Consider the following 20,036-nt stretch of genomic DNA (forward strand, 5'->3'; position numbering starts at 1 on the left):
AGCTAAGAGCCATGAGTGCCGTTTGGGTAGACAGGTGTGGTGGTGGGAGGGAGGGCAACTGGGGGCAATGGTAATGGGAATTGTAAACTATTGAAGGGTAGTATACACTGTATGACTGAAACTCAATCATGAACAATTTTGTAACCAAAGTGTTTAAATAAAATAAAGTAGTTATTTAAAAAAAAAGTCTGCTTCTTTTGAGGTTGTATGTGAAATGTAAGAAACACAGGCTAAAGTCTGGGGAGGGAGTAAAAAGATCGAAATATTAATTTAGAAAAAAAAAGATAAAATGAGTAAATAAATATGGAGAAATGTTAACAACTAGTAAATCTAGGTGAATATATTAAAAGAATCATTTATTGGAATCTTTCTGTAAGTTTGAATTATATTTTAATCACATTGAAAAAGGTAGTAAGAGTCCGACTGATAGTATAGGAGATAAGAGAGGGGCCAATCTGGGTTCCATCCCCATTACCACCAGTGGTTCCCTCAACTCCACCAGGTATGCACTGAGCACAGAGCAAAGTAGATCATGAGCACCACCAAGTGTGGGAACTCCTCAAAAAAAAAAAAAGAAGAAAAGAAAAGAAAAGAAAAAAGAAAGAAAAAGAAAAAGAAAAAAGTAGGGGGACACCAAGGAAAGCGAAAAGAAAAAAAAAAAGAAGAGTGAAAGCGTGGGCAGGAAAATGCTGAAAGGGAATGGAACTGTATGTGCAGGGCAAGGGTAATAGGGGAAACTGCTGGACTCTATTTTGTTGTGAGCCTGAAACTGTTGTGACAAGTCTCAGTGGCTTAGGAAGTACTCAGAGCAAGTCTGAGGTCCTGAGTTTACCCCCAAATGCCTCACAAAGACAATCTCAAGCTACTAGAAAACAAATGCTGCACTATGGCTCGCAAAAGTTTGGATTCTAAAATAAATAATTAAAAAAAAACCCTGTAAATTCACAAGAAAAAGGCAATCTAATAGAAAAAAAGGCATCTTAAGGGTGATCCAGCTAAAGCAATTCCCTGAGTATGGAGCCAGGAGTAAGCCCAGAACATCACTGAGTGTGGCCAAAAAAGGTAAAACAAATGAACAAAAAGATGCTCAACCACTTAAGCTCAGTTTCTTAAACTGGGGAAGGGGACAAGTAGGGAAAGGGCACAGAAAACTTGGCAATATTACATGCTTCCAAATGTGCAAGACTAAAAATGAATTCATATTCAACCACAATATGATCTGAGATATTTCTACACTTTGTACTTCCTAAGCTTTGGTCTTAGGAATCAGCAAAACAAAAATTATAATCCTAATGAAATAGTATCTTGGACTACTATAAAATTAAAATCTGATCATACAAAATTCTGATTTAGAAAAATGGAATTCTTAATATGTTACTGATGGGAATGTAAAATATCACATCCACTTTATAGAGCAATTTAACATGATCTCTTCAGTGGAATAAGAATCTGGCCTTTTGAGCTACTTCACTCTTGGGTATTCATTCAATCAGAAAAAATATTATTGCATATATACACTATGGATCATGCACCACAATGTCTACAGCAGCATTGCTTGTATTAGAAAAATTTGGAGACAATCCAATGTCTGACAAAGAGGATGGATAAATATATTTTTATGATAACCGCTGTGAAAATGAATGAACGAGTTATAAATATTGGATGAAGCCCAACAACATAATGTTGAACGATTGAGGGAAGTCAGAGAATATAATATTTAAATAAATACATCCCAAGAAACTAAAATTTGTTGCACTGTAAAGAAAAGAATGGGTCAGGGATGCAGTTCAAGGAAACTCTGACTAGCTAATTGTTGGTGATTCTTTTTTTTTTATTTAAATATATTTTTATTTAAGCACCATGATTACAAACATGTTTGTAATTGGGCTTCAGCTATAAAAAAGAACATCCCCCCCTTCACCAGTACAACCTTCCCACCATCGTTGCCTCCCCTCCCTTTCCTCCCCCACATCAGAGGAACTCTGATGTATGAGGCCCTGGTCTGGTTTCCAAAATCACACATGCACACACAAACACAAATGCATGTCAAAAAAGGACAACTAGAAAATTTAGAATAAAGTTTACCTTCAGAGGAAGAAAAGGAGAATATGTGAACAAGGACGGCTACACTGAGAGCATCAGCTGAAGATGCATTTTTAATCTCTGGGCTGGGAATCTAACTGCTCATCATATTATTCTTCCTTTTCCTTCCCTGTCCTTCTTGTTATTATTGCTATTGCAATTATATCTGGGTCACACACACTTTGATTTTTATTTCAATATTTTTATTTCTATGAATCACCATGAGATACACAGTGACAAAGCTGTTAGTGATTAAGTTTCAGTCAATGTCCAACACCCTTCACCAGTGTATATTTTCTACCACCAATGTCCCCAGTTCCTCCCCCCTGCTCACTTCTGTAGCAGTTATTTTTCTTCAATCTCTTTTTTTTTTCCTTTTAGAAACTGTGGTTTGCATTATTATTACTGAAGGGGTATCATGCATATCACTTTATCACCTTTCAGCACCCAGTTCTTATCCAGAATGATCAGTTCCAACTTCATAGTGGTTCATTCTTTGCTTTAACTGCACTCCTCTGCTATTTGTGGCGTGCTCTCAGGGGCTGCTGAGGTGCTCACACATATGCTATTTGACCTAGGTGCCTGCCAGGGTCTCCGCTGTGGCTCTTGTACATACCTGACCATGGTGCTTCAGAGATCACACACACTGGTGGCATCAGGAACCAAGTTCATGCCAAGAACCTGTTCAGCTCATCTGGCAAATGAGGATTAAATTCATAGGCTGGATTTGCAAGACAGGTGTTCTGCCAATGAACCACCCCATGGATCCTTATTATGGAATTCATTACTCCTTTTTCAAAACAAAGAAACAATTGATTCAAACTTGAAATGAGCCAGAAGACAGTCATTTTTGGCAAGTGACTTATATAACCCTCTACTTCAGCACCAGGTCCATGAACTCTCCACCCACTGGACAGAGTGCACCACAGACAATCAGACAGCTTCCTTACTCCATATCCTGGCTATTGTACTAAATGCCACAATGAAGTAGGTAGGTGTGCATCTCTTCAAATGAATGTTTTTTGTGTCTTGGGGATAGGTTCTTAGTAGGCGGATTTCTGGCTCATATGGGAGCTCTATTCTTAGTCATTTGAGAAGTTTCCATACTGGTTTCAGGGCCAGAAGCAGACCTTACTCCCATCGGCAGTGTATGCAAGTTTCTTTTTTACAACACCCCTGATAATACTTTTTGATATATGCTGTTCTCACTGGTATAGGGTGATAACTCATTGTCATTTTAATTTAGATTTTCTCGATAATTGGTGACAATGGGCACTTTTTATGTATGCCTAAAAGCCATACACCTGTGACTCATGAGATAACAACACCAAGGAGAGAGAGAAATGAGTGGAAGAAGCAAGAAGGGGTTTGGAAATAACAAAGGGGGCAAGAGACCAGAGTTTCTTCTGTGGTATAGAAAGGAGGTGTCTGTCTGTCTCTGAATCACTAGGCTTAATACTACTGAAATGTAGGATCAAACTATAGTGATTTTTAAATGTTTCTGTCAACTATTCAGGTTGGAAGTGGGAGGGAGTCACTGGTGGAGGGTTGGGGTCAGAGGCAGTGGCTTTAGAGGTGGGAACATTGATGTCTGAATCCATTATGAATAACTATGCAAATCACAGAGGTAGTGAAGTGGGTAAAGGCATTTGAAACCTATCCAGGCTTCAATCCTAGGCACCATATATGGTCTCCCAAGTACCACCAGGAGTGATTCCTAAGTTAGGTATGGTCCAAAAAAAAAAGAACCCCAAGAAAGAAAGAAGAAAATATGGTATCTAAGTTTAGAATAAAATAAGTTCGCTTTGTTTACTATTTGGTTAATCATAATTATATATTGATAGAAGTTTAAATGGGGGTGAAGGACATGAGACAAGCACAAAAAAAATTAACCAAAGTTTCTGGCTGTTCCTGCCCTCTTTGGTTGTATCTTCTAACCTAATGACAATTCCTTTGAGCTTTTCAGGGCAGCCATCCAGACTATAGCAAGTGTCCTGATTTTCTGTCCTGTAAGTCTGAGTTCCTGCCTCTCCCTGGAAGTCATCTTGGAGGCCTGCTTACAGCTGTCCAACATTCACTGCATGCTGCTCTCCACACTCTCCAGCCATGCAGCCTTCAGGCTCCTTTCCTGTTTGGTGAGCACCCCTTTCAGATCCATTGAAGTGGGGTTGTGATGAACAAGTTCATGGTCCCCATTTTGACTCTGATTCCTGCCCTACCAACCAATGTGCTCCTTTTCAGTGAGGTGGCCATGCCAGAGCGGTGGCCAGGCCAACTGAGAACCTTAATAGTAACTGTGCTCCTCTCCACAATCATGCTGAAAGAGTCCCCCCTCCCCACCCTTTAGCTTTTCACTGGATAAATGAGAGCCAATCTCTAGGTTGCCTTCTCTCTCTGGACTCATACAAGACCAGATTTCTCCAACTGGTCCAAGTTGTCATTGCAATGGGGGACCTGAACCAAGTTGGCATGTTTGGATCATAGGGTGTTGTGGGAGTGTGGAGTAGAGGCTGGGAAGCTGGAGCTGCAGTTTAGAACCCCAGGTATGTCCTGATAATGAGAAGCTGTCATGGAGGCAGCTGGGGCTTGAACCCAGGGCTCCCATATGCAGAGCGAGTGCTCCACTTCCCCGGCCCAGGATCTTCCTGGAATGACCTTTCAGCACTGCATTGTCTTCAACATATTTTTCTTTGACTTCTAAGAAAACGCCAAATATGGTTTTTAGACTTGACTTTTTTCCTGTACCCATAAGCAGAGTCACAGACCCCAGCCCTCTGCATATAGGCCAACCCATCTGGCATGCCAACTTTTGTGCCTGGAAGGGGCATCCAGAGTCTGGACAGACTCCTGGCCCAGGTGTCCTCTGAAAAGAACCTTTGCTCCACAGAATGGAAGCAAAGACCTCCACAGCCTGCAAGGGGCCGCTGGGGGGAGCTATTTCACCATCGCGGTGCCCAGCTGGTCCTCTTCCCACCTTGGGCAAATTGATAGAATGGAAATCAGGAGACTTGAATCCCAATTCCATATGTTCTCTCAGTGTGGTCCTGGGCAAGACCCTGGTCTGCCCGTTTCTTCGTGTGTATGATGGAGCAGAAAGCTCCTCTCAGAATCCTTTCAGGAGGAAATCTCAGAATCACTAAGTGTATTATCAGATTTTGACTGGACTCAGGAGCAGTGATGAACAGTGTCTGGCGCTCATGAAGCCCCAACTTAGGAGGAAAATGCCTCTCCCTAGGCTGGGCACATATGTTTATACTCATACTGAAAATTATAAGTTAGTTGAAGTCAATGTATTTCTATTATTAAAGAAAAGACAAAGAAAGAGATTTCTAAACTAATTCTTACTTTTTCTATAGAAAGAATATTCTACTGCTCATAATTATAATTCAGTTTTACAAAAACAAATATTCACCATTATTATTCTTATAAAACCATTGCAATCTGAGTTTGGTTTCACTCTTCCTGCAGCTTTTGAATTTCAAAACCTGGGTCCTAGTACACAGAAATAGTCAACATGTAATCAATAGATAAAGGCAACTGCTCATTAGGGATATTTAAGTCTGTTGGCATTTTTCCAAGAATAATTTAAAGTACATTCCTTATAGATATGGCATTTATTTCCTACTCGTGCTTGTCAAAAGTAAGAAGAAAGGATCTATTAAGTAATTTTAAAATATGTAATTTACTCTTCCCTTAGACCCAACTGGAACATACAACAACTATTGAGAATAAATACATTTTAAAAATCATTAAGAAACCATTATAGAGATGTTTCATATCGGATCTCCTTAAACTGTGATATAGAGCTCATACAACACTTGATCCTTTAATACATATTGCCTTGGTATATTGGACCTTCTGCTTGCAGCATTTGGGGTAGGCCCTGCATGTGCTAATTACAGGCTTCCACAGTATCTTCTCAGCAACAGTGGAAACTGAGACACAAAGTTCAAGTTGCTTTAAACTCTGGACACAAAGACATTGAAATTTGGCACTGAGAATTAGAAACAAAAAGACATGAAACTTCCCTTTCCAAATTTTCTACCCTGGGATGTTCCTGGAAGCAGGACAGAAGGTATGGAGGCCCCAAGTGTCCTGAAGGGAGGGAGGGGGGAGGGAGGAAGGGAAGAAGGGAGGGAGGAAGGAAAGAAGGGAGAAAAGAAGGAAGAGGTGAAGGAAGGGGGAGGAAGGGAGGGAGAAAAGAAGGGAGGAAGGAAGGGGGAGGGAGGGAGGGAGGGAGGGAGGGAGGGAGGGAGGAAGGGAGGGAGGAAAGAAGGGAGGAAAGAAGGGAGGAAGGAAGGGAAAGGGGTAAAGTCAGAAAAAACAAGTTAAATTGTTGAGGATCAGAGCCAGAGCTATAGTACAGTAGGCAGGATGCTGGCCTTGCATACCACCGACACAAGTTCTATCCTGAGCATCTCATATGGTCCCCCGAGTCTGCCAGGAATGATCCCTGAGCTCAGATCCAGGAATAAGCCCTGAGCATAGCTGGATATGTGTTGCCTCAAAACAAAACAGAATGTTGAATATCTTGTAAGCCAGTTTCTGCACTACAATCACACAACCAACCCAGGTTCTATCACTGGTACCCACCCATATGGTCCCTCGAGTTTTACTAGGAGTGGTCCCTGAAGATAGAGCAGAAATAAGCCCTGGGCACTGCTGTATGAGTAACCAAACCAAAAACATAGATATTTATATAGATGTTTATATACTATCTATTTGTGTGTGTGTGTGTGTGTGTGGTTTTTGGGTCACACCTGGCAGTGCTCAGGGATTATTCCTGGCTCCATGCTCAGAAATTGCTCCTGGCAGGCACGGGGGACCATATGGGACGCTAGGATTCGAACTGATGACCTTCTGCATGAAAGGCAAACACCTTACCTCCATGCTATCTCTCCAGCCCCTATATACTATCTATTTACACATTTATTTTCTAGCTTGTCCATTGAGAAGGCCTAAAGCAATGATTCCCCAGTAGAAGAAAACACATCAAAGACCCAGATCTTGGTTTCTAAGTACCATTCTGAGGTAAAAGACAACAAGGCTCTGGGGACAAAAAATAAAAAACAAAAAATGGGCTTGAACTTCATGATGGGCCAAATATAAAGAGAAAGTTTCAGGGATGTGGAGAATATGAAAGACATATCTAAGGTCTAAAAGATAGTTCAAAGGACTGGGACACATGGCCTACACCGACCAGGCAGAGTTAGAACCTGGACCCTGAATTTTCTTTTCCTAGCATAGTTGGCTACAGCCCTCGTGGCCCGTGAGCATCTCAGAATGGCATCCTAGCACCGCCCAAGTAGCACTACATCTCTGGGTCTGAGCACTGAACTCCCCGGCCTCTGAAAACCAGGCCAAGTGTCTAGCAGTGGGCTCTGAGACCCTCTAATCACTACTTACAAGCATTCCCCTAACACACACACACACACACAGGAGCATTCCCCTAAAATACACACACACACACACACACACACACACACATGCCCATAGTATTCATATTGAAGAGGCTCCCTCTGGCCAATTATGAGACAATTTGAGCACCTATTAACAGAAAGGAATTTACAAGTTCATTCTAATAGGAATGCCTACAGGGGCCCTCAAACTTTTTAAACAGGGGGCCACTTCACTGTCTCTCAGACCATTGGAGGGTCTGACTATAGTAAAAACAAAACTTATGAACGAATTCTTAGGCACACTGCATATATCTGATTTTGAAATGAAGAAACAAAACAGATACAAATACAATATGTGGCCCTCGGGCCATAGTTTGAGGACCACACATGGACAAAGGGAGGGCAGGATGTCCACAAGAGTAACAGAAGGCCCATCAAGCATTGTCCTGAAGGAAGGACCATTCAGGCAGCTGCCCATGGTGCTGAGGCTGATGGAAGAGACTGGATGAACACGGCATCATCTAGGAATATTTCTCCACTAAATACTGTTCTGTTACAAAGGGAAGCCTATGGACAGACCATTCCCAGGTGATTAAGGTAGAAGTTGGAACTTCAGTAGTTGGAACTGGCTGACATTATTGCTTGGGCCAGGGCACTGAGAAGAGCTCAGCTCTGGTCCTGAGGGAGCCCTGTCCAGAGCATGCACATCCAGGAATGACCCACAGGAAAAACCAGCAAATTAACTTGGGACTCATCCTACAGAATGAAAGGCATGTACTCCTTAAAAATGGTTAGGGGTCAATTCAAATGACAAACGAGGAAGAGACTGAGGCTCTGGCACCTCAGTTTGGGGACTGAGAGAACAGACAACTAAAGGCATTGTGTGTGTGTGTGTGTGTGTGTGTGTGTGTGTGTGTGTGTGTGTGTGTGTGTGTGAGAGAGAGAGAGAGAGAGAGAGAGAGAGAGAGAGAGAGAGAGAGAGAGAGAGAGAGAGATCACATGACTCATTCAGATAAGTCAGGGGCTAGAAAGCAAAAAGACATTCTCATGTCAGTTGTGCATTTCAGAAGGATGTAGACGGTAGCTTGAATCATTGTGACTCTCCTTATTTGGCACAAATGTGGTGGTTATGCAGCAAAGGTTTATTATGGCACAGGACAGCAAAGGGCTTTGTGTCCACAGGGTGATCTCGAATAAAGACAGAAACATGATCAGGTACACACACATATACTCACATACAGGCACACAGACAGACACATACAGATGGACACACATATACTCACATACATACATATTCATAGCAAATAAAGTAAGGGGCAGCAATCAGATCACCTGCTAAAGAGGTATAGGAATTCTTCATACAATGCTTATACTTTTTTGTACATCTGAAGTTACTTCAAAATAACTTATTTTAGAGACCTATATGCCAGGATTGTATGCATGATTTTTTTTTAATAAAAAGAAAAGGTTTTGGTTTTTAGGTACAAACCCACCACTCCAGGCTCTGTGCCTAGGGGCTACTCCAAGTGGTGCTTGCTCAAGAGACTATGGCTCCAGGTATTGAATCCAGAGGCTCACACATGCAAGGGGCCAAATGCTCTACTACTTTGCCAGGCCCCTGGCCCCATGTATGGTTTTTTAAAGAAACAGTTCAGTGGGGGGCTGGAGTGATAGTACAACAGGTAAGGTGCTTGCCTTGCATGCAGCTAACACAGGTTCAGGACCTAGCACTCCATATGGTCTCTCAAGCACTACCAGGAATACAGACTCAGGAGTGAATCCCTTGAGTATCAGTGTGGCATCCGATTAAAAACAAACAGCTCAGTTTGCTTCATTCAATGTATAGAACATACAAAAAATAATCTTTAATTACACTTGCATATTTGAGCATAACATTTATTTATAAGCACCATAGGAGCATGATTAAAAATTCTGTTTCTGATATATTATTTTTCACTAAAAGCATTGCTTTATATTGCAGACAATTGAACACTATGATTTCTATGAAGGCTATTAATAGTTATGAGGGCTAGTAATAGTAATGGTAATGGTACGGGGTTAAGATGCTTGCCTTGCATGCAAGGTGATCCTCTTTTAATTCTGGCACTAGATATGGTCTCTCAGCACTACTAGGGGGGCATTCAGAGCTGAGTATGGACCAAGACCATGCCCCCAGGTATGACAGCAAAGGAAGTAATAAGTCTTATTTGTACTATTTACGTACCATCATACTGTTTTACACATTTCAATTTAATCTGTGAGGCTCGACTATTATCCTCCTTACAAAGAGAAATGTCTTGTTCCAGTTAGAGGCAGAGATGAGATAGGAACCCTGCCTTTTGGCTTTAGGATTCAGATTTGTTTGTTTTTGAGCCACACTGGTGGTGCTCAGGAATCTCTCCTGGCATTGCTGGGAATGGAGCCCTGGAAAGTCACATACAAAACGAATCTACTTGCTGTACTATAACTCCAGCCCCCAAGAGTCTAGATTTTTTTTTTGTTTGTTTGTTTGTTTGTTTTGGGGGGCTACACCCGGTGACCTTCAGGGGTTACTCCTGGCTCTGCGCTCAGAAATCGCTCCTGGCAGGCTCCAGGGACCATATGGGAGGCCGGGGATTGAACCCAGGTCTGTCCTGGGACTGCCACGTACAAGGCAAACACCCTACTGTTGCACTATAGCACCAGCCCAAAATTCTAAATTTTTATAGAGATTCTTCGTACATAAGGATTTTTTTTCCCTTGGGGCAGGAAGGATAGGACAGCAAGTAGGACATTTGTCTTGCAAGTGAAAAATTAGGTTCAAAATCCCCAGCACTCCATATGATCCCTTGAGCCTGCCAGGAGTGATCCTGGGATGCAGAGTCAGGAGTAAGCCCTGAGCATTGTGGGGTGTGAACCCCTCAAAAAAGAGTACAAGGCTCATTGTTAAGTTTCTTCAGGACATCCTGACTCCACTTCCTCTCCCTCCCTGTTTCCTCATTGGAGGTCCCCTAGCAGTGTTTCTAGTTTGTATTGGTTACCTCAGAGGCTGTCTTGGTGGAAACTCTATTGCAACCCTTCACTCCTCTGTCAGCAGTTCCCAGTAAGCACTGAGTGATGTTATAGTTTTCCTAAGAGAAGAAAAAACCTTGCAGTCTGCTACAGCTTGGGTGGAACTAGAGGACAAAGTGAAGTGAGTAAGAGAAGAAAGACAAGTATCAGATGATCTCACTCCTGTGGATACAAGTAAGGGAACAGACACTGTCCAATGGGAGCCAAGCTCAGCTGCTGAGCTTGGAGGCTGCCAAGTTTTTGGGAGGGAAAAGGGACCTGAGGTGGGTGGTGCAGGGTCCTGGAACTTTATTGGTGAGTGTGGCATAGTAGCATCAAAAGAAGAAAAGGAGTGATTTCTGAGTGCATAGCCAGAAGTAACCCTTGAGCATCACTGGATGTGGCCCAAACCCCCCACCAAAAAAAAAAAAAAAGAAAATAATACTAGTACCCCCAGAAAGAATGATACAGTTAAAAAAATTTAGGAGGCCAGAGCGGCGGCACAGGCCGTAGGGCATTTGCCTTGCACTTGCTACTCTAGGATCACAGTTCAATCCCACAGCGTCCCATTTGGTCTCCCAAGCTAGGGGTGATTTCCGAGTGCACAGCCAGGAGTAACCCCTGAATTTTACCAAGTGTGACCCCCCAAATTTAGGGAGCTGTAGCGAAAGCACAGCTGTAAGGTGTTTGCCTTGCACGCAGCCAACACAGTACGGACCCCAGTTCGAATCCCCAGCACCCCATATGGTCTCCTGAGCCTGCCAGGAGCTACTTCTGAGCGCAGAGCCAGGAGTAACCCCTGAGCGCCACTGGATGTGACCCCCCCCAAAAAAAATTTATTTTAATAACATGAATGCTCTCTTCGGTAGCACATATACTAAAATTGGAACAATACAGAGAAGATTAGCATAGCCCTTGCGCAAAGATGAAATGCAAATTCGTGAAGCATTCCATAATTTTAGGGCATTGGTGATGGGAATGTTGCACTGGTGAAGGGGAGGGGGGTGTTCTTTATATATATATATATGTATATATATATATACATATATATATATATATAACTAAAACCCAACTACAAACATGCTTGTAATCATGGTGCTTAAATATATTTATAAAAAATAAATAAAATTAGGGGCCGGGCGGTGGCACTAGAAGTAAGGTGCCTGCCTTGCCTGCGCTAGCCTTGGACGGACTGCGGTTCTATCCCCCGGCGTCCCATATGGTCCCCCAAGCCAGGCGCAATTTCTGAGCTCATAGCCAGGAGTAATCCCTGAGCGTCACCGGGTGTGGCCCCCCCAAAAATAAATAAATAAAATTAAAAGTAAATAACATGAAGTTTGAGAGATTAAAGAAATCAGAGGAGGGCCAAGAGATAGTACAGCAAGCTGGGCACTTGCTTTGTCTGTAGCTGACCCAGGTTCGAACCCTGGCACCCATATACTCTCCTGAGCCTACCAGAGTGATCCTTGAGTATAGAGCCAGGAATAAATAAACCCTGAGCACAGTTGAGTGTGTCCCAAGAGCCCCTCACCACCATCCCCAAAAGAAAAGTCAGAGAAGGAGGGACCATCACCATTAATGGGGGACACAAACTCCTTTTGGGTTTTCTTTTTGTTGTTTTTGGGGGCCACACCCAGCAGTGCTCAGGGGTTATTCCTGTCTGTGCACTCAGAAATCATTCCTGGAGGAACTCAGGAGATGGAATATCAGGCACAAGACCCAGGCTAGCTTGCAAGGCAAACCTCCTCCCCAGTGTGCTATAGCTCAGACCCCAAAACAGGCTCCTTTTGATGCCGCCAGCCAGGAAGTCATTTCCCTCTCCAGAGGCCATTAATGAAATGCAGATGTTTTCAGTCTCAAAGATTTTACAAAATGGAGAGTGGAAGAGAGTTGACCGAAAAGGCAAATGCTAGACCCAGACCCAAACCATAAAAAGCTCCAAATGGCATGGGAACTTTGGTATAACCAAATCTCAACCCAACTCCCAAAGAAGGTCTCTTTACACTGGCTTTTGCAGGCCTTTGTGCCTGCACATGCCCTCCCAGAACTCGGAACCAATGCACATAGGCCTGGGACGTCTCTATTTTACTTATGAAATTCCAGCCCTTTCTGGTGCTTGTCTTCTTTCCCTTTTAGGAACATGGTTTTTGGGATGACAAATCACTCTTTTCGAGCCTGCTGTAGGCATCCACACCTTGCAAAGTTGTCTGACCCGAGCCTTAAATCCTCCTCCCCATCTTTGATGGAAAGGGACTTGGAGCCAAAGTCACATGTGGGCATAGCCCTGTTGTTGGAGCCCAGTGCCCATCAGATGAAAATATTCCTCTAATGAAAAAACAGTTGGGACTCTCAAGGGTCCCGGTGCCAAACAACCAGTTACATTACTTCTCTCTCTCTCCCTCTCTCTCTCTTTCTCTCTCTCTTTCTCTCTCTCTCCTCTCTCTCTCCTCTCTATCCTCTCCCTCCCTCTCTCTCCTCTCCCTCTCTCTCTCCTCTCCCTCCCTCTCTCTTCCTCTCTCTCCTCTCCCTATCTCTCTGCTCCCCCTCTCTCTCCTCTCCCCTTCTCTCTCTCCTCTCTCTCTCCTCTCCCTCTCTCTCCCCCCTCTCTCCTCTCTCTCCTCTCTTCCCTCTCTCTCATCTCTCTCCTCTCTCTCTCTCTCTCTCTCTCTCTCTCTCACACACACACACACACACACACACACACACACACGAGTCTTTCAAACATGCCCAGAAATGGATATATTCCAAATCTCAAAATGGTTTCTATTCCACTAGGAATCTACTAAATTGAGAGGACAGCACTGTTCATTGGTGTTTCTGGGAACTAAGAGGACTGTTAGGTGCATGAAGCTTCTCTTGAATAATCAAAGCCAGTACAGTCAGACAAGTGTCTTGATGAACAGCCTTTCTACCACTCTTACATGGAAACTTAAATGCTTATTTACATTTTATTTCAGATTTAAAGTTGAACAGATGGTTTAGGGTCCTATCTAAGAATCAAACCAATTTATATAAATCCTTCAGAGCAAATAATTTTCTACTATCACAATCTATTTCATTTTGCTGCCAATTCAAAATATTAGTGTGGTTGGGGTCAGGGAGATAGCACAGTGGGTGGGGTCTTTCCTTGTATGTGCTGACCCGATCCAAACCCCTGCACCCTACATGGTCCCTGAGCCCTACTAAAAGTAAAACCTGAGCACAGAGCCAAGAGTAAGCCCTGAGCTCCACTAGGTATGTCCCACAAAATACATTAATTTAGTTTATTTCAGTTTTATATAAAGCAAAGAGTGAAGGACACACTTGTCCCACCTGATGCATTTCAGGTAGTCAGACTCATTCTCCTGAGGATGTCTTTGTAGTGTCTACAAAAAGGATTTCTGCACAGTTTCCTGAACCCAAAGAAATCCTTTCATGAACCATTGGGGAATATTTTTAAAAATCTTTTTAAGGGGCTGGAGAGATAGCACAGCGACGTTTGCCTTGCAAGCAGTCGATCCAGGACCTCAGGTGGTTGGTTCGAATCCCGGTGTCCCATATGGTCCCCATGCCTGCCAGGAGCTATTTCTGAGCAGACAGCCAGGAGTCACCCCTGAGCACCGCCGGGTGTGGCCCAAAAACCAAAAAAAAAAAAAAAAACTTTTTAAAAAATTGTTAAGATATCACATTTATTTCATCATGTCTGAATTATATTTAAATAGAAAGTTATATTTAAAATAGAAAATTATATTTAAATAGAAAGTTAAAGCTATAGCACATGGTAGAAATGTTTGCTTTTTTCCCCTATTTTTTCTATTTATTTAAATCCAGCAAGTGCTTTAAATGTGAGCCTGTATTTATAAGTGAAGTATGTCATCTGAGCATTTTGGCAAGTTTGATAAGGAATGCTTTGTGCTCCCACTGTGTATAGGACCTTGTAATAGCTCGTAATGGAGTTAAGACACAATCACAGATGTGGTTTTGTAGGAGTCACTGGTTTTAAGCATCAGGATGACCCTCTAAAGTTCTCATGGTTAGGACAGACTGGTGCTTGAACTCAGAGCCCTGCACATGCTAGTTACAGGTTCTTCCAGGGGATCTCCTAGCCATAAGATGCAATTTGATCTTATTTGTGGCAGCTCCTGAGCAGTTGCTCATGGAGTTCTGGGGCCACTCCCAGTGACTCTTGGCTAATCAGACCTAATGGTTCTGTGTCCATCGAGAAAATGCAGTTCAGGCCCTATAGATGTTTGGGTCACCAAGGCAAGCCCAGCAGAATCACCCCAGTAGTGCTCATGCCAAGATGCATCTAAGATATTTAAGAATACCTCTAAGAAATAGTTTAAATGGCCATGGGCTATTAACAGGAAGAAAAATGGATGTGGGTGGAAAGAATGAAATGAATTCCAGGTATTGAGGCAAAGGCAGATGGGAAAGAAGAGTGAGAGGCATGGGAACAAGGTGACATGGATTAAACTGCATGATGAGAGACATAAAATTGCAGGAGACATTAGTCTGACTGTGTGGGTTAGAAAGTTTGCGTCTTGTAAAAAAAGTCAGAGCAAATGAATGACACAGTGGAATCCAGCTTGTAGATTTGATCTAGAAAAGGCTAGAAGCAGAGAGTAGGTAGGAGGATGTCACAGTGATGCAAATTTTAAAATAATATGAATGTAAGCTGAGTTAGCAGCTCAGGAAAGGAGAGAAGGCATCAGTTCAGAGGGTTGGGGCTACACCCAGAGATACTCAGGGCTCCTTGCTCTGTGCTCAGGGAACACTCCTGGCAAGGCTCATATGCAGTGATAGGAATCAAAATAGTATTATCCAGGTACCAAGTATCTGTCCTGTCTTGCTAATGCCAAGTTTTAAACTCATAGTTCAAATCCACAGGCCCTGGCAACTGTTTATACATAAGGAGCAGTGGAGAGTAGGAGTTCTAAGACCACTCTGGGACTTTAAACCTGAAGAACAGGAAGGCGATAAAACTGTCAGGGGATAGAGGCCAGGCCTGTCCCACAGGGGAGGAAGGCTGTGGGGCTAGACAACTTGCCTCATCAGTGAGATGCTGTGTGGTCTGTAAACTGTTGACTGAGGTCCCTGGCGCCATAAGCAATTTCCTACTGCATCATGGACAGGCCTGTGCTCAACATCTGTGGAGACCACAGATGGTGTATGCAACCTCATCACTACCACGGAAGCAGCCACAACCGGGGGGTGGGAATAAAAGCAAATAAAATAAATAAAAGATGCACAAGCATAGAGGCCAGGAAGTACCTTACCTGGTGAGGTGTGTGAGTACCTTGTCTAGAACATGACTCCTGTGATGCACATAAATATCACTGTCAGGGTGAAAGGTCCCTTATGGGCTAAACAACAGTAACAATGGGAGGAAATTGGGCAAAGAGGCCACAAATCCGGATTTGGAGTGTGTGAGAACAGACAGGTACCAGAGGTGCTAGGAGGTCCCCAGGAGAGAGGCACCAATTAGAGCAGCTGTACTTTCTGTGGCAGCAACTCCCAAACACTTGTTTGTTGTGCTGGAAGGAGGAGAGAAGGGGAGAAGAAGGCACTTTCCATAAGGTTCAGGACTCAACAGCAAGGTCGTGGATAGAAGCTGCAGCACAGGCCTCCCACTGCAGTGGCCAAAAGAAGTGGCCCTGGGCAGACAGAGAAGGCTCTGAGACTGATCAACCTGGAGTGAGCAGGGGCCAAAGTGTGAGTTAGACACAGGCCACTATAGAAGAGACCAATAACTGAGACCCCATATTGTAGGAACAGCTCAGGGAAAGGCTGAGTCACCCAGTCATTGAGCTGACCCAAGGCAACTGAATGCCTGGGGAAGTTCCCATCTGCTCACAAATTCCCCAAAGCTACACACCAGCAGTGCCAGGCAGAAACTCAGGCCCAGGGTGGCCTCACCCCAAATGCAATACTCCCAGCAGTTGGCCAGAGGGTTAGAAGCTGGAGCCAGGGTCTGAGCAAGTGCGAGGAAGAGGCACTCACGCTCCTTTCGTGCTTGCTGTGGGTCAGGCTGAAAGAGTAATTAACTGGTGGCTGATAGGAAGAGCCTGGTAGAAATCAGGGGTCTATGGGATCCTAGTGCACAACAAAAGCCTGCACTGAAGAGAGCTTTTGATTTGGCAGGGTAGGGTCACCAGGTCATCAGCCCTGGATTTATCACATACAGAACAGAGACAGTGCACCCTGAGCCATCTCCTTGGCCCATAAAGTGAGTTTTTTTCTAAGCTAGAATTACCACAAATAATAAATTATTCTGTTATTTACTACAATAACAAAATAGTGACTTATTAGGGCTGGAGTGATAGCACAAGCAATAGGGCATTTGCCTTGCATGCAGCAAACCTAGGACAGATGTGGTTCGATCCCCCAGCACCCCATATGATCCCCCAAGCCAGGAGCTATTTCTGAGTGCAGAGCCAAGAGTAACCCCTGAGCGTCAATGGGTGTGGCCCACAAAAAATAATGACTTACTATTTCTTAATATATATGAAAATATTATTTCCTATTCTAACATATGTGTAAAAGTATTATTAGAATTGTACATACCTTTTGGGATCCCTTGATATTTTCTTTTGAGATAATATTTCCCTTCAATATGAAAATGGCATTAGACTCCAAATCTTGGGAAACAAAAGGAAAATAGGCCATAAGAATAAAAGGGTTAGCAAAAGGAACGGGTGACTAGCATAGGTGACCCTTTTGGTCACAGTGCAGAGTGAGGCTCTCTGCCTCTTTCAGGAAAAAAAGTGTTTCTGAGCTGTGGAGGCCTTTGCTGAAGTTTAGCCTTCCCTGGCAAATAGGTGGGTTCCTAACAAGGAGGCTGTCTGATTTGAGGCCTCCAAAAAATACATAATGGGCCTTACTATTTTCAATCTAGTCCTGATCTCCTTGAACTAGCTAGAAGGCCCATGAGCTCTGAATAACAAAAACGGCAGGAGCATTTTTCTCCTCCTGTATCCAGAAAGTCTCCCAAGGAAAGTAGTCTCAGACTTGAACTAAAAAGCTTTTTGAGTAGCAGGCCCATTGGGGTGCTGCAAAGCAACCCTGAGCTCCTGTGGACCTATGGATTCAAATTCTGATGAGCAAGGAAGGATCCTGAGCAACTGTGCAATCCTGAGCATACCTGAGGAAGAATTTTCAATTACTTTTCCAATGCAAAAGCAACCAAGAAGCCTGATTCATTCAGTGGCAAGATTGCTGAAAGGTGGAGAGGAATTCTCCCCAACTGCTGTCTAATGAAGCCTAGGCACAGGGTTAGAAAACACAGGGCCCCTCAAATTAAATGCCTGGTACAGCATTTAATCCAAAGCTAGGTGGGTCTCAACAGCTTCTTTCTAAAGGAGGGAGCAGACACTGAACACATTTAATATCCAGAAAATGTCCGGGGTCACCACACACTATAGTGCCAACACCTCCATGCTCACTGTTCTGCTCAGGGCCAATGCAGTCCTTCGCCAAACACCCTTGGCCTCTCTATTCAGCCTAGCTGTGCTGGACCCTTGGGAAAGCTCCAATATTTCACTCCTGCTATCAGAAAATCACTGGTTTTGTGAGGTCCCTACAAACAAACTCAAATCTTTGAGACCTGAGCTGGAAGAGCATGAGAAATAGTCCTGCAAGGAGAATACTTTTATGCACAGAGCTGGCCCATGTCCCTTTCCCAGTACCAAGATTGGTCTCTGAGACTCAGCAGAAGTGAAAAGCCAGAAAATCTGAGCCCCGAGCACAGCCAGGTGTGGCCCCTAAACAAAACAAAGAACTGATACGAAAAAGTGAACTTTCTACTTGCACCAGCCATTGGCCAGTGGCATTGCAGATTCACTTTTGAGGGGATGACTGCAGGTACCCCAGGCTCCATCTCTGATCTGGTGGCCTGCAAGCTGGCAGATAGAGCAAAGCAAATGCAGAGTTTAGGAACCACACTACCTGCTCATCCAGCAGGGCCCTGAAGGCACTCTGGAGAGCTCCTTGCAGGAATCCAGACAATCAACCACAGAGTATGGCAGTTGGTTTTGCAGCTTTGGCCTGGTAAGGGCAAAGTTATTCTCTCTGGAATCCTTTAGCCAGGTACGGCATTTAATTCAAAGCTAGGTGGGTCTCAACAGCTTCTTTCTAAAGGAGGGAGCAGACTCTGAACACATTTAATATCCAGAAAACGTCTGGGAACACCACACACTATAGTGCCAACACCTCCATGCTCACTGTTCTGCTCAGGGCCAATGCAGTCCTTCGCCAAACACCCTTGGCCTCTCTATTCAGCCTAGCTGTGCTGGACCCTTGGGAAAGCTCCAAGCACCTTCACCATCTCCAACACCAGGCATTGGGGAGGATTTTCTTTTCTTTTCTTTTCTTTCTTTTTTTTTTTTTTTTTTTTTTCCAAAAGGCCCCAGACACTTTCTTGTTGCATGCTCATTTGAACTCAGAGACACCATTTGGGGTGTAGTCAAAACATGGCAAAAACATAGTATTTATGGTCATTTTAGAAATTGGGGCTGGAGAGATAGCATGAAGGTAAGGTGTTTGCCTTTCATGCAGAAGGACGGTGGTTCGAATCCCGGTATCCCATATGGTCCCCTGTGCCTGCCAGGGGCGATTTCTGAGTGTAGAGCCAAGAGTAACCCCTGAGCGATGCCAGGTGTGACCCCCAAAACAAAAAACAAACAAACAAACAAAAAAGAAATTGTGGGGCCGGGTAGGTGGCGCTGGAGGTAAGGTGTCTGCCTTGCAAGCACTAGCCAAGGAAGGACCGCGGTTCGATCCCCCGGCGTCCCATATGGTCCCCCCATTTGACGCTCAGGGGTTACTCCTGGCTATGTGCTCAGAAATCGCCCCTGGCTTGGGGGGACCATATGGGACGCCGGGGGATCGAACCGCGGTCCTTCCTTGGCTAGCGCTTGCAAGGCAGACACCTTACCTCCAGCACCACCTACCCGGCCCCACCAGGGGCGATTTCTGAGCGCTTAGCCAGGAGTAACCCCTGAGCGTCAAACGGGTGTGGCCCAAAAACCAAAAAAAAAAAAAAAAGAAATTGTGAGAGGGGCTGAAGCGGTGGTGCTAGAGGTAAGGCGCCTGCCTTACAAGCGCTAGCCTAGCACGGACCACAGTTGGATCCCCTGGCATCCCATATGGTCCCTCCATGCCAGGAGCGATTTCTGAGTGCATAGCCAGGAGTAACCCCTGATCATCAACGGGTGTGGTGCCAAAACAAAAACAAACAAAAAGAAATTTTGAGAAAGTAGAAGGTATGAAATGGGAAAGCACAGTAGTGAGAGACAGTCTTGAGTTTAAATCTCACTCAGACCCTTGCATTTACAAACAGCTAAATCCTGCTTTGTGCCCAGTACTGTTCTAGGAGCTAGACACAGAGGGGAGGTGAAGACAGAGGACCTGTTCTTCATGGCAGCTTTCTGGGTGCCGAGCTTCAGGAAACTTCCTCACTCAGTTATGCAGCCAGTTTCAAGTATTGAAACAATGGCCTTCAATAAACTGAGGTTCCTATTAGTTCACTGTGTTCTAACATAATTC

At 44.0% G+C, this 20,036-nt stretch overlaps 2 protein-coding genes and 1 non-coding gene across 3 annotated transcripts in view; 1 reads left to right on the forward strand and 2 right to left on the reverse strand.

Annotated features, from left to right (window-relative positions):
- The window catches only part of KLHDC8A (kelch domain containing 8A), a 120,104-nt gene that overhangs the window by 64,191 nt on the left and 35,877 nt on the right, over window positions 1–20,036 (reverse strand). The gene's annotated exons all lie outside the window — the stretch shown is intronic.
- Window positions 1–20,036, reverse strand: part of LEMD1 (LEM domain containing 1) — a 34,294-nt gene that overhangs the window by 12,659 nt on the left and 1,599 nt on the right. The window lies entirely within an intron of this gene.
- Window positions 11,365–11,471, forward strand: LOC126004656 (U6 spliceosomal RNA). The gene has a single exon (XR_007493922.1). It is a non-coding gene; the product is annotated as a U6 spliceosomal RNA (small nuclear RNA).

This window comes from Suncus etruscus, chromosome 3 (assembly GCF_024139225.1).
Source record: "Suncus etruscus isolate mSunEtr1 chromosome 3, mSunEtr1.pri.cur, whole genome shotgun sequence".
NCBI lineage: Eukaryota > Metazoa > Chordata > Mammalia > Eulipotyphla > Soricidae > Suncus > Suncus etruscus.